Here is a 17,645-nt window from a genome sequence, read left to right as displayed (position 1 = left end):
TCTATGAAAAGGGAACTCAATCATCTATGATTGAATCAAAACTAAATGTCGAAACTATATCCTTTTCAATGTATAACTTGAAAGATTTCGTCAAAAAAATTATTTTCCCTACCCACTCCCACTACCGACACTATGTAAACTTTTCCTAACTTTACCATTTTTTTTCTGTCACTTGTCCCTATTATTGCCCAACTACCAGTCAATAAAGAACAAACAGATAAACACTACAGTAATATATTCTCTAATCTCTACAAACTTTGCTCTCTCTCTATCTCTCTTATCTATATAATATAAGAGAGAGAGTCACAAAGCCAAAAAAAAAAAAAAAAACGCAGATTTAATTCACAATCAACAACTCAGTTCATCACTCATCAATAAACACCACAAGTCCACAAGAACAGGTTGTTAGATTCTGAGATTCACAAATATTATATTAGGATAGATTAAATGAAGCTGGGCTGGGCAGATCGAGCAACCGGCGGCAAGATAGGTCTCGCGTGGGCGTGGCAACGGTGGCGGCGTGAGGCGTGGCAGTTTCCCGTTAGGGTATGCTACGGGAAGCAGTGGCGGTGTGAGGCGTGAGCGGCAGCGTGGGTCCCTCTCACGTGGTGTCTGTCTCACCTCTCTTTTCTTTTCTTTTTTTTCCTTCGTTTTTGCTTGTTCCGTTTGCTCCTTTTGCGGGGTTTTAATTTTTAATTTTTTTTTTATGCCCTATTTGTTTCAGTATTAATATTTTTTGGAAAATAGGTCATTTTCCAGAGAACATTTCCAACGTGATTTCTGATGTTTTTGTATACAAAACGTTTGACAATAATTACAGTGACGTATAATTGAATAATGGCTACCATTGAAGATCTGGATAGGTAATTGAAATCAAGAACCTTACCGTGGGAATACTGCAAGGAAGAGTTGTTGACCGTGAGAGACAGATAGAGAGAGATCCGTGAAAACTAAAAAGAGGAGAGACCAGAGGGGGAGAGACAGTGAGAATATGAGAGGAGAGAAAAAGCCAAGAGAAGGGAGAAGTGACAGCTTATCATGAGACTGCGAGACAGAGGCGCCAAAATAGTTGTTTCCCGCGGCTACAGAAGGTAAAGAAAAAAATAATATTTATAAGAGATGTGATGATTGAAGATTGTTTTTCAAAAAAAAAAAAATTTGGAAAACATCTTAGAAAATATGTCTTATTTTTATTAAGATTTTTTATTGATTAAAGATAATTTTTTATTAATTAGTTTTTTTATGTTACTAAATACTGAAAAATGTAAAAAATTACCTAGATAGTTTTTCAAGAAAACAAACAGAGCATTACAGTATTTTTTTTTTTTTTAGACTTACATGTGCTCTCGGGGTCACTCACAAACTGGCAGGTCCCACACACTGTGAGGCCTGCCTAAGTGTGAGACACCCGACGTATACGCCGGGTACAACATATAATTTTCGATGCTCTTGACAGGGCTGACCGGCTGGAAAAGAGGCCCAAGTCTTGTGAGAGACCCTCTGCCTATTGTGGGACCCATGAGTGTTCATGTATTTTACTCAAATATTTTCAGCACTGAAAATTCTCAAAAAGAGGCTTTTTCTTCTACATCAATCTCTGAAAGCATGAAACAAAGTGAATATGAGACTAATTTTCCACCATTGACAGAGCCTTCAAGATCTTCGTCAACCCATTTGAGTAAGCTACCCCATTTCCATGCTTCAATCTCTCTCTCTCTCTCTCTCTCTCTCTCTCTCTCTAGATAGATAGATAGATATATAAACTTTTCTTTTTCCTTTTCCTGACAGCTCTACCAAAGAGTATATCAGACAACAAAGAAGAAAGGAGCAGAGAATAAGAAGAATGAGAAGAGGAGTACAACGACACTACAAATAAGCTAAGCTACAAGTCTACTTAGAAGAGCAGCTAAACGGCATGTAGTCTTGGTTGATTATTTAACTCAGATTATGTCACACGTATTGTAACTAACTCTCACACGTGTTGTAACTAACTCCATTAGCTCCTTCTCTCTTTTCTGTTATTCTTTCAGTTATTCCGTTGCTCTCTGTTTTGGGTATTTGATTTCAGAGATGTATATAAGCTTGATGTATGTACAGATTCATTCAATATAAGAATTAGAGAAAGTTTCTTATCTCTTCTCTCAATTTCTCTCTCTGTTCTTCCTGTGTGTTTACACATTTGTTTCTTCCTTTATTTCTATTTTGTTACATGGTATCAGAGCTCGAGCCTTCTTCAATGGCGTCGAATACTCAAGCTACTCAGGCTACTCAGATTTTCTCATCTCAACGAGAACTGACTCCGATGGAGGATCCACGAAGTCCATTTTTCTTGCATCATGGTGAAACACCAGGTGCGATTCTGGTTACTCAACCATTAACAGAGGATAATTTTCCTATGTGGTCCAGAGCAATGAGAATGGCTTTGGATGCCAAGAGTAAGCTTGGATTCATTGATGGTACTGTTAATGCATCAATGGCGATCACACCGTTAGAGAAGCAAGCCTAGTCCAAATGCAATTCAATGATCTCCTCTTGGATCTTGAATTCCGTTTCTCCCAACCTCACTGCCAGTGTAATTTACAGAGACACTGCATTCGAAGTGTGGAATACTCTCAAGAAACGATTTTCTCAAGCAAATGGACCTAGGATCTCTCAACTTCAAAAACAAATCTCCACTATGATGCAAGGTGCTGCTACTGTCACTGGTTTCTTCACTGATCTTCAAGCTGCCTGGGATCAATTATTGAATTTCAGGCCTTCACCTTGTTGTTCATGTGGAAAGTGCACCTGTGGTGTGAATGATAGGATCACAACCTTTCAGCATCAAGATTCTCTCATGCAATTCTTGAACGGGTTGAATGATTCCTATTCTCAAGTGAAAACACAAATACTCATGATGGAGCCTAGTCCTTCCATTGATAAGGCATTTTCTCTGGTGATTCAAGAGGAAAGGCAAAGGTATTCAGGATTTTCTACTGGTCCTTCTATTGAATCAACTGCCCTTACAGTCAAGAATCAAGGATTCAATCAAGGGATTCCATATCCAGGATACAACAAGAGCACTAAAGGAATCAATGCAAAAGGGAAGCCTGTGTGTAGTCACTGTGGCAAGCTTGGACATGTTGTAGAAAAATGCTACAAATTGGTAGGATATCCTCCAGGTTACAAGCAGAAGGGTAGAGTGGCCATGGCCAATCAGGTCTTGACTGAAGATGATCAAGGAATTTCTAACAATTCTGGCAATCAACAGGTCAATTCATTTCCCTTTACTTTAGAGCAATATCAACAGTTAATCTCAATGCTCAGCTCTCATCATGCATCCACATCTGGTGCTGCCAATGATGCATTGCACTCAGCTAATTCTGCTCTTTCAGGTAATTTGTGTAATACTTGGTCAGATTGTGTTTCCTTAGACTTGCAACATTCAGTTTTTGCTGTTAATCCTGTCAATAAGAATGCCTATGGTACTAATGTTTGGATCCTTGATACCGGAGCCACAGACCACATAGTGCATTCCTTATCTTTGTTTACACACATCACTAGCTCCATTTCCACATTTGTTCAATTACCTAATGGTGAAAGGATCACAGTTACACATGTAGGTACAATTCAGGTTACTTCAACTTTAAAACTTGAAAATGTGTTGTGTGTTCCCTCTTTCACCTTCAACCTGATTTCTGTTAGCCAATTAACCAAAACACTTTCATTTTGTTTCATTTTTCTGTCAAATTTTTGCTTTATACAGGACGTTACTTGTTGGAAAACGATTGGAGTGGGTGAATTACATGACAATCTGTATCTGCTGCACACTGCATCTTCTTACAAATCTGTTTCAGAAGATTCTTCAACTCTTGAGTCTGTTTTGCAATCTTTTGTCAATTCTGTATCTGGTTCAATATCCATTCCTAGAGTTAGCAAGTCTTATCTTTGGCACATGAGGTTAGGACATGCCTCTGATAATAAGTTTCAGGCCTTACACAGTCATATACCTGATGTACAAAATTTTCATAGCAATAAAAATTGTGTTTTTTGTCCAATTGCAAAACAGAAAAGGCTTCCATTTCCCTTTCTTAATCATGTTTCAAATGCTACTTTTGATTTGATCCATTGTGATGTTTGGGGACCATTTGCCAAGCTCACTCATGATGGATTCAGATTCTTTCTTACCATTGTGGATGATGCCACAAGATCCACTTGGATTTATCTTATGAAATCAAAGGCTGAGACTAGACCTTTGCTGATTTCTTTCTATAACATGATCAATACTCAATTTCATGCAAATATCAAGACCATTAGAACTGATAATGCCCCTGAATTTTTCTTAAAAGACTTTTATGCAAGTAAAGGTATCATTCACCAACATTCATCTGTTGCCACTCCACAACAAAATTCAGTTGTGGAGAGGAAACACCAGCACATTTTAAGCATTGCAAGGGCATTAAAATTTCAATCTAATGTTCCTATTTGCTATTGGGGTGACTGTGTATTGACTGCTGCTTATATAATCAATAGGTTACCCTCCAAACTTCTGAACCAGAAAACTCCCTTTGAAAAACTCTATGGAAAGCCTCCTTCCTTTCTTCATTTAAAGGTATTTGGCTGTCTTTGCTTTGCCTCTACCTTATCCCACAACAGATCCAAATTTGATCCTAGATCATCCCCTTGTGTCTTCCTTGGTTACCCGTTTGGAGTTAAGGGTTACAAATTACTTGATTTGACTACCAAGAGGATTTTCATATCCAGAGATGTTCATTTCCTTGAGACTGTTTTTCCTTTCATTTCACAGCCTCATTCTTATTCTCCAAACACTAATATCCCTTTATCTCACCTTTTTCCTTCAGTGGCTGAACCACCTACCTCTTTCTTTGATTTTGAAACCTCTGGCACTTCTTCTTATGTCCCACAGGTTCCTCTCACTGATGCTATTCCCAATCATGATGTTCCTTTAGCTCCTTTACCTACTGATATCTCAGTTTTAGCTCCTGCAGATTCACTTGTTCCCAATACTGCAACCTTACCTGTTGAAGATTCTACAGAATTACATGTTACAAATTCTGCAGATCCTTCATCTTCTCAATCTATCCAACCTATCATTCCTTCTACTCTTCCATCCTCTATTCCCTTAAGAAAGTCATCCAGACTCTCCAAACCACCTGCATACTTAACAGATTTTAAATGCAGCACAGTTGTTACTGATAATCCACCTTCCCTTCCTGCCAATAAGTCAGGTATCCTCTTTCCCTTGTCTCATTATCTTAATTCTTCAAAATTATCCTCCAATTATGCACATTTCTGCTCCCTCATCTCTGCCATACCTGAACCTACATCTTACCATGAGGCAATCAAAGATTCTAATTGGCAGGATGCTATGGCATCTGAAATTGCTGCTTTGGAGGCTAATCAAACCTGGTCCATTACACCTTTACCTCCTCATAAAAGGGCCATTGGGTGCAAATGGGTCTATAGAGTCAAATACAATGCTGATGGCTCCTTGGACAGATACAAAGCCAGGCTTGTTGCCAAAGGTTTCACTCAACAAGCTGGCTTAGACTTCACTGATACTTTCTCACCTGTTGCTAAGCTCACTACTGTCAAAACTCTTCTTGCCATTTCTGCTGTGAGAGGTTGGCATTTGGTTCAACTTGATGTGAACAATGCTTTTCTTAATGGTGATCTCCATGAAGAAGTCTATATGCAGTTACCTCAAGGATTTCACAGCAAGGGGGAGAACCTAGTTTGCAAGCTTAACAAGTCTTTGTATGGTCTCAAGCAAGCATCAAGGCAGTGGTACTCCAAGTTCTCTTCAATCATTTTAAAATATGGTTTCAAGCAATCCAAATCAGATTACTCCTTGTTTACTAAGAAGTGCAATCAGACTTTCATAGCATTACTTGTTTATGTTGATGACATTCTAATTGCAAGTAATGATGTCCAAGCAGTTGAAGATCTTAAAACTTCTTTGAATCAGGAATTCAAGTTGAAAGACCTTGGTAATTTGAAATACTTTCTTGGTCTTGAGGTTGCTAGATCAGAGAAAGGAATTTCATTATGTCAAAGGAAGTATGCATTAGGTGTTCTCAAAGATGCTGGAATGACAGGTTGCAAACCCAGCAAAGTACCAATGGAACAAAACTTAAAGCTAAGCAAATTTCAAGGAGAATTGTTGACTGATCCGGGTGTTTATAGGAGATTAGTTGGAAGACTGCTTTATCTAACCATAACAAGACCAGATATTACCTATTCAGTTCATAAACTAAGCCAATTCATGGCTAAGCCTAGAAAGCCACATCTTGATGCAGCCTACAAGGTGTTGCAATACATTAAAGGATGCCCTGGCCAAGGCATTCTACTATCATCAAAATCAGATTTGCATTTGAAGGCTTACACGGATGCAGATTGGGCCTCTTGTGTAGATACCAGAAGGTCTACTACTGGATTTTGTGTGTTTTTAGGAGACTCATTGATCTCATGGAAGTCTAAGAAACAATCCATAGTTTCTAGATCCTCAGCTGAAGCTGAATATAGGGCAATGGCCTTAAGTGTTTGTGAAATGACTTGGCTGTTGGCTTTGTTAAAGGATTTTGAAGTTGATCATCCACAACCGGGCATGCTTTTCTGTGATAACCAGGCAGCAATCTATATTGGTGAGAACCCTGTCTTCCATGAACGTACAAAACACATAGAAGTAGACTGCCACTTGGTTAGAGACAAGGTACAAGAAAAGGTGATTCGTTTATTCTTCACTCCCACACATACACAACTAGCAGATCTATTTACCAAGGCATTATACAGTCAGCAGCTGAAGTTCTTAATTTCCAAGATGAATGTATTAAACATACATCATTCTGAGTCTCATCTTGAGGGGGAGTATCAGACAACAAAGAAGAAAGGAGCAGAGAATAAGAAGAATGAGAAGAGGAGTGCAACGACACTACAAATAAGCTAAGCTACAAGTCTACTTAGAAGAGCAGCTAAACGGCATGTAGTCTTGGTTGATTATTTAACTCAGATTATGTCACACGTATTGTAACTAACTCTCACACGTGTTGTAACTAACTCCATTAGCTCCTTCTCTCTTTTCTGTTATTCTTTCAGTTATTCCGTTGCTCTCTGTTTTGGGTATTTGATTTCAGAGATGTATATAAGCTTGATGTATGTACAGATTCATTCAATATAAGAATTAGAGAAAGTTTCTTATCTCTTCTCTCAATTTCTCTCTCTGTTCTTCCTGTGTGTTTACACATTTGTTTCTTCCTTTATTTCTATTTTGTTACAGAGTACTTTGCCAGAACCTGTAGTGGTAAGATTTCCTCTCTTATGCTCCATTACAAATGTGGTAAGATTTCCTTTTTCATGCTCCTTTACAAATATGGTAAGATTTCGTTTCATGCTCCGTTACAGATTTTTTTTTTTTTTTTTTTTTTTATGAGAGATAAAATTTCATTAGTACATAAGTTGAGAAAGATATCATTCTTTTCTTCTTCTTTTTTTATAAGTATTTATTTAGGTAGATATATGATTGATTTTTTTTTTTTTTTTTTTGGGGGTAGGAATATATGATTGATTTTGATATGCCTATTACAGTTAACATAACTTTTTTTTTAATAAAACTAGTTAACATCACTGATGCTTCAATAATTACTCTATGACACCATATTGGAAACAAATTACACATTCTTATCTTGCATGGAGATAAAACATTTACCTTAGCTTACGTCTCCTCTCCTCTCTGTAGGAGCCCTTCCTCTCGTTTTAACGAGCTCTCCCTCCCCTAGATAAATTCTAAGGGTATTTTCTCTTTTTCTTTTCTCTTTTCTTTGTTTCATTCTTTCTGTCACTAGTGCTCATGGCGGACGATGTGATTAATGGGTTGGAAAATATGAAGCTAATAGTGGATGAAGAAGAAGTAATTGAGATAACAAAAGAAGAATGTACGTTTTTAGACCCCTTAAAAACACAACTAGATTAACTTAGTTAATTAGCCAAGGGATTATTTGGTCAAATTATCAGATCTAGGTTAACACAAATATATCATATCATTGTAAAGTGCGGAAAATAAATAACACAAAAGTATGATAACCTAAGAAAACTAAATCAGTAAAAAACCTGGGGAGGATCTAACCTAACTATCCTCAAAATAAAACAGATCCACTATGAAAGAATTGAAGTTTACACAATAGCAACTTAGACCACTAACATCCTATTGCTACCTCGAGTAAGAAACTTACTACTATGATCACGTGACAACTCCGAGTCTACGGACTACTTCTTTCTTGTATTCACAGCAAGTACAAACACTTCTGCTTGTATATCTTTAAACTCTTGAAACAGCAATTGAAACGATCATCAAGCTTTAGACATCAATCTAAATCTTGATAACCTTAAGAGCATCTCCAACAGTCTCTCTAAATTTTTGCCTAATTTTTACCTGTTTGGAGAATGAACAGTGACATTAGCTTTTAGCTACCCACTTTTTCAAATACACTTTTCAACAGATTCTCTATCTCATTCTCTATCTCATTTAAATATTATTTCATCATTTATTGTTTATTCTTTTTTTAATCATCATTTATTCTTTTTTTAACAACTATATTTTTCAATAAGAATTGCTATGTTCACAACATTTTACGTAATACTTTCACAACAAAATTTATGTGGAAAGTTATTACTAGTTCTAATTTAAACCCACCACTGAAATTATTTTTTTACTCGCCAATATTAACTAATAAAAATCTGTTACTTAAAATTTATTGAGAAAATATTGTAAAAATATTGTGGTAGTATTTTTCAATTAGGATTTTTTTTTTCCTTTTATCTCTTTTTTTCCTCCACACGTTTCTTTTCTTTTCTTTTTTCCTCTTTTTTTCTCCTCCACACCTTTCCCTTATCTCTAATCTTCTCTAGCACTTTCTCTGGAGCACCTTTTTTTTTTCTTTTCTTTTCTTTTCTTCTCTAGCAGCGGCTGGAGCACTTTTCTTCTCTAGCAGCACTTCGGCTGGAACACTAGGAGCACTTTTCTTTTTTTCTTTTCTTCTCTAGCAGCACTTCGGCTGGAGCTCTCTCTCACACATGAAGATCGTCCGCTTGTCCTTCTCCCACCACCGCATATCCTCCTCCCCACCGAGGCTCAGATGGGTCAGTTTTTTTTTTTTGGTTCTTATTTGATTAGTTTTAAAATTGTGATTTGAGTTTGTATTTTGATTGAGACTGAGTTTAGAGATGTTTGAGAGAAAAGATCAAGAATAGTTCTGTTGTTACCGTTGTGATTATTGAGTGAAAATTAAAAATTTTAATCGGTTGTGATTATTGAGATTGAATTAATTATTTTGCTCATGAATAGGTCTCTCTCTTTTCTTTTTCTTTTTTTTTTCTTTTACTTTTTTTCTGATTTCATTTGGTTTATGAGAAAAATTGTTTTCATGTTTGGATTGTATTCTGCGTTTTGTAGCCGTTGAGATAAAGAAGAGAGAAAGAGAGTGAGGAAGAAAGAGAAAGGGAGGAAAGAGAAAAAAATATTTTTTTAATTCAACCGGTATTAGTTTAATGAGAAATAATCTTTGCAAAAGCTACAGTGATTGCTACAGTGCTCTCCAGGCCTGGAGAGCTATTGTAGCAAATCTAAAAAAAAAAATGGAGATGCCGAGGCTATTGGACTTCATTTTGGGCGTGAATAGTGGCTTTTTTCTCCAAAATTTAGAGATGCCTAGCCCTGTTGGAGATGCTCTAAGTGTGTATGAAGGTAAACACCTCTAAATCTCACAAGAGATTCACACACATAGCATAAAGAGCAACCTAAAAACGTGGTTACGGTTTTCCCTTTTATTCTTAAGGCAAAACATAAAACTTTACACGTCATATAGGCTTGGACTGAGTTGGAAAAATTATGTAGAAAAACAATCTGCATAAGTTTCGATCAATCGAGTCTAATTCTCGATCGATCGAGCTAGGCAAATTTACATAGTAAATCTTGCAGTACACTCAATTCCAACTTTACACAAACATACTTTAAGCAAGTCTAAAACAAGACTAAAACGTTTTGATCATGGTTTGCCAACATTATAAAATGAAGTTCTAATACATTTAGACCTAAAGTCTTAGAACCCAACAAACTCCCCCTTTGACAATCCGTGACAAAACTCAAAGTTTACAAGAAACAGCCCATTACAAAAACATTGCCCAACACAACAAATTCAACCTAACTACTATCTATCAGTTGCAAATGTAGACAGCAGCACGACTAAATCAACCTGTATATTCCTGAAACATTCAACAAACGCATAAACGCATGTGTGAAAAATACAAGTAAAACAGAATAATTTCTTGATTTCACATAACATAAAAAATAAAGACATATATTATAAATAACTCATAAATATAAATCAATAAACAATGTAAAACAAGAAACATATATAATCAAAGTATCTCCCCTTATCATGGACAACTCAAACAAAAGCAAAAATACATCATGAGCCAAAAACATAGATACAAAATGAAGTACCTAGATACAATGTAAGGCTCCACAGCTCCAAAACAACAAAAATCTCCCCCTAACAGCAAAATCTCCTCTCCAAATGTACTCCCTCTTTTTGTGATGAATTGCCAAAGGGCAATCATGACTCATCAGCAAAAGGAGGTGGCGGAGGTGATCGTCGAAGACTCGCCAAATCTACTCGCAATGACTGAAGCTCGGCAAGCACATCCACCAAAAGTTGACCATGAGCCGCCGGAATGGTCATGACAGTCTTCAACATACGACAAATGCTCAAATCATCCAAAGTAGAAGGTGGAGGAGCAGCAACAACAATCGGATCCATATACGCCTCAGTAGAAGGATCACCTGTAGAAGAGGGAGGAGGATTTCCTATTTGCTCTAGTCTTCCTAGACATGATGCTAAGGATGGAAAGGACAGACATAAAAGAGACAAAGAAGAAAAAAAACAAAGAAAAACCAAGGGCAGACTTTACCCACATACACGATGGGGGTCTTTCAATTGCCATTGAGATTATGTGATAAATTTAATGTCTTGTGTGCAAAGTTTTGGTGGGGCCAAGCTGGTAGTGAGAGGAAGATTCACTGGGAAAGCTGGAGTTTCTTATCTAGGCCTAAGAAAGAGGGTGGAATGGGCTTTCGCGACTTGAGGAGCTTCAACCTTGCTATGCTTGCTAAGCAAGGCTAGAGACTATTACAAGACCAAGACTCAATCTTGTTCCAATGCCTTAAATCTCGATACTTCCCACAATGCCATTTCCTTGATGTTGTGGAGTCACAACACTGCTCTTATACTTGGAAAAGTATAATGGTAGCAATGTCGATGTTGAAGCAAGGATGTTGCTGGAGGGTGGGTAATGACTCATTAATTAGAGTAAAATTGGATAAATGGATACCCAACCACCCTTCTAACAGAGTGGTGTATCCATCTCGTGGAGGATGAGGATTGGAGGGTTGATGAGCTTATTGATCCGGACCTTAATTGGTGGAATAGAGAACTCATCATATCAAGATTCCATGGAGAAGACGCTGAGGCGATTTGCAGGATTCCATTGAGCCATAGACAGGTATCGAACTCTATTTTCTGGTTGCATACTAAGGATGGAGTGTATTCTTGTAAATCTGGGTATCAGGTGGCAAGGCAATTGTTGAGACAGAATGGCTGGACAGAGTGCTCTTCTGGTCCTAGTGGTCAGCGAGTCTGGTCGAAATTATAGCGCCTTAGAGTCCCTAATAAAATCAAGGTGTTTGGGTGGTGAGCTTGCCTGGAAATCCTTCCAACCCATGTGAATCTAGCTAAAAGAAGAATCATACCTGACAACATGTGTCACTGCTGTAGACGATGCCCTGGAACAGGTGTGCATATGCTGTGGGAGTGTGGTGCTGCCAAGACATGTGGGTGGGGAGTTTGATCAGGATTCAAAAAATTCCCAATGGCCAGAGTGACACTTTGCAGCTGTTTAAGGAGCTTATGGACAGGCTTTTAAGGTCGGAGTTTGAGCTCTTTCTAGTGCAGGCTTGGCTTATATGGAATCAAAGAAACACTATGATCCATGGTGGGAGCTTCAAGGAACCAGGCTGGCTTAACAAGAGAGCAATGGAGTTCCTGGAGGAGTTTCATAATTCTCAAGTGCAGCTATCTATTTCAACACCCACATTGTCGAGTATCAACTGGCAACCCCCTCCAGTTTCTGTGTATAAAGTGAATTTTGATGCTGTTGTTTTTTCTAAGTTGAACTGTTCAGGTTTTGGTGCAATTATTCGGAATGACAGAGGGGAGGTGATGGCAGCTATGTCAGTCAAAGGGCCACCTGTCACTTGCAGTGAGGAGGCAGAAATTCTTGCTTGTAGGAAGGCATTGGAGTTCTCAGTTGATGCAGGTTTCTCAAGCGTAATTATTGACGGAGATAACGAAACTGTGATGCGGGCTGTTTCTTCATCGTCTTGGACTCACTCTTGGCTGGGCAACATTTATGAAGATGTTAAATGGCTTATGTGTAGCATGCAGGTGGTCTCTGTCAATAGTGTAAAGAGGGGGGGAAATGAGGTAGCTAATGTACTAGCTAGACATGCTAAGAATATTGTTGATGAGGTGTTTTGGATAGAAGAATCCCCTCCCCCAGCTGTTACTGCTTTGTACCATGACTCTATTAATATTTAATGAATAATACATCACTGAGGTGGCTTCAAAAAAAAAAAAAAAAAAAAAAAAAAACAAATTACTTATAACAAATGTATTAAAAATGAATTACCCCTAAATGTAAGACTATATACAAATATCCCTTCAATTTCTAAAACACCAATTATTTTTTATTTTTTATTTTTTTTGGGGAAACTTTGGGGATTATCATAAATTTTACAGTTGACATTTTCACCGTCCCCATTTTGTAAATTAAAAAAAAATTATTGAATTACACTTCTTCTTCTTCTTCTTATATGCATGTGTGTGATTTTACTTTCATTCTTACTATACATCAAAATTCTGAAGTGAAATGGTAGTTTTTTTTTTCTTCCTCTTGATAAAGTTTTGTTTGGAAATGCACATGTTTGTAACTCAAATTTAGCCCACTTTCATATCATTGTCCACCATATTGATCTATATTTCTATTCATATCAAACCAAAATGCATATCTAAAAAAAAAATTCATAATACATCTTTCTTTAAATGCATATTGGTAATTATTGATTAACTTATCTTGTGCTCACCACACTAGGTAAATTGTTGCTTTGCTTTCTATTTTAAATTGAAAGTTGTGTATTTCTCTCTATTTACTACAGGAAAAAGGTACAGTAACACTTGAGTACGAAATTTTAGACACTGGTGAAAATGTTTGTCATGGTACCTTGAGTGGGGATTTTGTATCATTTATTCGATATGATACTATTGAAAATGCACAAATGAGCCGAAGTTTTCTCCAAAGACTTGGCATGGATGAATTTGTTAATCCTCTCATGGTTATTAGTAGTAAACCCAACGTTTGGCTAGTGGTGCCGAAAATAGATTACACGTTAGACCAATTTAAAATGAAAAATACCCGGATTTGGTCTCGTGATGATCTATTTCTATTGGATGATAAGTACAAGATCATTGTCAGGTATGAAAATAGATAATTAATTATTTTCTTGATCTCTGTAAAATTACCATGTGATATAATGATTATTGGTCACTTTTTTTTTTTTTAATTTCATATTTGAAGGGACATTATTGTTGGTGCTATTCAATTGGTGAATCAAGGATATAGTATGAGAGAACTAACGATTCGAGACATTGCTATTATTAATGGCTGTGCCAAATTGATGAGAATCTCAAATAAACTTGGAGTGAGTAAGCTAAGGGACCAATTATATAATATATTGAAAGAATTATTGGGAGATGATCGTGACAATGAGGAGTTGCAAGATTTCCACAGTCTTACGAACGGAAAGCAATTGTCAGATAAAAAATTGATCAGAATGCCAATGTAAGTACTCATTTACATTTAAACCCGTTTGGCTTCGTATATAGTACTGTATTTTCTTGAAAATATTTTTCTTATTTTTCAATATTTGGTACACTGAAAATCATAGTCAACAAAAACATTTTTAGGATTAATTGAAAACACCAATAAAATCTTAGAAAATGGTAATAAATTTTTTTTAAACAGTGATCTTTTATCTTCGTGTTGTAAAATTTTTCAACCAAACAAAATCAACTAAAACTCTTCTTACACTTGAGAATAACATATTTTCCTCATAAAATTTTAGTTGAAAACTTTTTTTGAAGGGAAATATTTTATGTTGAAACAAATAGTTTTTCTTTATGTGCATAAAATTATGTATTCAATGTCTAAGTCAATTTCTTTTCTGATTATTTTTACCTTTTACTTTCTAAAGGTGCCAATTCTTTCATTTGATAAATCATCCGATATTGTTGACGTCTCAAGAGAGATTGCAATTCCCAGTATTATTACTTCAGTTGCTAAATTATGAGGAAAAATCGTCAAATTGGAAAGCTAACTATGATGCTCGATATGGAGAGCTAGAAGATGCGAAAGTGAAACGACTTAAGAAAGATAAAAAATATAAGGTGGTGTATAGTGACCAAACGGGGGAAGTTAATTACATTGCAACAAAAGTTGAGAAAGATAAAGCATATAAGAAAGCGTACTGCCACGAGAACAGAGTTTACCCAAATAAAGCATCCAGCCAGATTACTTTCTCTCGGAATGTCATAATACACATTAACGATGATAGAGAATATGTATGTGTTCTAATATATCAATCTTTTTTTATTCATTATTAAATGCACGTTAGTTGATTACCCTTTAACTTTCTTTCATCAGTTTCTTTTGTAGAAGTCATATGTTGGTTAATATTACATGTGGGGCAAAATTTGCCAAAAAGTGAAAATTCTGAAAAATTTTAGCTGGACAGCACGCGTTCAAACTTATTTAGTTAGTTAGACTGTTTTTGAAAGTCGAGTTTGGCAAACTCGACTTTGGGCTGGAATAAAGACATAATAGTGACGTTTTTTTTAGTGGCGTTTGTTAGAAACGCCACTATAGGTTCCCTATAGTGGCGTTTTCTATAAACGCTGCTATAGCCACTAAAAAACGCCACTATAGTGTCTGTTTTCCAGCCCAAAGTCGAGTTTGCCAAACTCGACTTTTAAAAACAGTCTAACTTACTAAATAACTTTGAACATGTGCCGCGCGTCTAATTTTTTTCCAAGAATAGTCTGTTTGGCAATTTTTTCCTACATGTGGCAATGACAGTGAGAGAAGTTCTTCAATTTTTTTTTTTTTTTTGTTAACTAAATGCATATTATGTGAGTGTCCTTTAACTTTCTTTCAGCAAGTTCTTTTGTAGAAGTCATATGATAGAATAATATTTCATGTGTCAGTGAGGGTGAGAGAAGAAGTTCTTAAATTTTTTTTTTTTTTTTTTTTTTGTTTGCTTATGACAAAAGTAGATAGAATACTTATCAAATTTCCAAGAGATGTCCAGGTTGATTTGGGTGCGTGTGGAAGGGTTATAATAAGACTTTATTTGGGAGTTCATAAAGGAATGAAATGGAATGATCATAAAGGAATGATTTATACTTGGACTATTTTTAGTAATAATATTTTTTTATCATTTTTTAATGCATGTTTATCACTTTATAAATACTATACATTGAAGTTTGCTTATATTGTTACAGAGAACTTGTGAGGATGTTGGGAAAAAGTTGAAGAATTTCTTCCCAGATTTGTGGACGAGATTGTTCTCACTTATGATTTGTGAGGGAATAGATGTTTGGGATCAGCGCAAGTAAGTGTTCTTTTAATTAATTGTAAGAAACATGATTCAATATTTGTAGATTTGTATGTGTATCAAAAGTGTTTTGTAATGTATATGGTCTCTTGAAGAATACCTTCATAGGAGATAGATAAATGTACCCACTGTTGAAAGAACAAAATTAATAAGGTGTTAAATCCATCAGATTGAGTTATGAGATATTCTTTAATAAAAAGCATTTGTTTTCTTGTACTAATTAATTGATAATTGTTTATTAATATATTAGTGAGAAGTATGGAGGAGATCTTCTCAGCCATTGGAGAGCTACTTTGAAGCTTTGTATCTTGGAAAATGATGATTTGGCAACAGAGCATTTCTTGAAAATTTGCAGATCATTTTTCTCCCTTATAGGTATGGTAGTTCATCTCTTGATGATACTTTGTGGTGTGTGTGCCATGTAAAACATCATCTTTGAAGTGCGAAAGATGCAATGACATTTAAGTAATCTTTTTAACCCAAAATGGCCTACTGGGAAAATGACAAAATTAGGAAGGACAAAGCCATGAAACAAGTTATTATAGAAAACAAACAGAATTGAGTTTATTATGGTTTGCTTGATTAATCTTCCTTCACCAGGTGTTTGAAGTTTGAACTTATAGGACAAATAGTAAAAGCGAGAAGTAGAATCTATCTATATCTATGCATTTTGGCGTATGAATTCCTTGAGGTCAGTTTGCATTGATTATTCAAACTCTATCTATATCTATATGACAGTTATGAAGGCTGATGAAGTCGTAGCCCTTTCAAGTCTTGTGAACACGATCAATGAACAAATTAAGGTAAGTTCATCCCATTGACTACTGAAGCTCAAATTATGGGTCTAGATTTAACGTTGTTTCATATGGGCCAACTCATTTTGCATAGCAATTTCTCATCTAGCATATGATTGGTCCACCTTCCCTCTATGAGAAGCATCAAACCATATCATGCCAAATACATCCTATTAATTCTTATTCCAAAAGCCTTCTATTAATTTCTTCTTGTATCAAAGTCAAAATCTTCCATCAAGCATACTCATCTCTTATTTTTGGTACCAGTCATATCCTACATTAATTAGATCAGCTCTAGCAAAATGCCATTGATAGAATACAAATGAACAATCCAGTCAACCACCAGTGGAACTCCACTAAACAAAATTGACCCTGTCATTCACCGTTGGAAGAGTTGAGTATTAGTGTTCTTCCTTATTGCAGACAGTGGAATTAAAGTTTTTCCAAGACAAATTCAAATACAGAAAATTGGAGGGGATATTCAAAGATGACAATTTCTGCAGCACATCCACAAAGTTAGCGGAGAATAGTTGTACAAATTGCATCAATTTTTTAATGAGGTAACTATGATTGGTAAATTGTTTCTTGCCTATACACGCTCATATACCACTCATAATAATAATATCTGTAAAATATTTCAGGTTTTTAGAGTTCATAGCACGTCTTCTAGACTCCTATTCATTATCTCCTCATGACAATGTAAAAGAAATGTTTGAAGTTACCTATCGCAGCATATTAGAGGACGATCCAGACTCGGAAAGTCTAAAGAAACACACAGTATGCTTCCATCAAAATTCTATTCCTATCTGTCCTCTTTCCTTGTGTACCTCTCTAGCATTTGTCTTATAATTTTATATATATTGACTTTGCAGAATTTACTTGAAAATGTTCCTAGTAATGAAGAATTCAAGTCATTGCTAGGCAATCCTAAGAACAAAGAAGATTTTGATCGTGTACATGTTGTAGCATTATCCCTTAAGACTTTGACATATCGTTGGAAGAAGTTATCGGTAAGTCCTACTTTATTGTAATAAGCATTAATTCTGTGCAGTGTCCTGTCTCTTTTTTTT

The 17,645-nt window shown here is 35.9% G+C and overlaps 1 long non-coding RNA gene across 1 annotated transcript; it reads left to right on the top strand.

Annotated features, from left to right (window-relative positions):
• The first annotated feature begins 15,675 nt into the window (after positions 1–15,675).
• Positions 15,676–16,583, top strand: LOC115967245. Its single transcript, XR_004086409.1, has 3 exons — positions 15,676–15,778; positions 16,032–16,156; positions 16,520–16,583. It is a non-coding gene; the product is annotated as an uncharacterized LOC115967245 (long non-coding RNA).
• Positions 16,584–17,645: the final 1,062 nt, after the last annotated feature.

The sequence above is a fragment of the Quercus lobata genome, chromosome 11, assembly GCF_001633185.2.
Source record: "Quercus lobata isolate SW786 chromosome 11, ValleyOak3.0 Primary Assembly, whole genome shotgun sequence".
NCBI classification, from domain to species: Eukaryota; Viridiplantae; Streptophyta; class Magnoliopsida; order Fagales; family Fagaceae; genus Quercus; species Quercus lobata.
The sequence above is the reverse complement of the archived record's forward strand: the minus strand, read 5'-3'. Positions and strand labels throughout refer to the sequence as shown.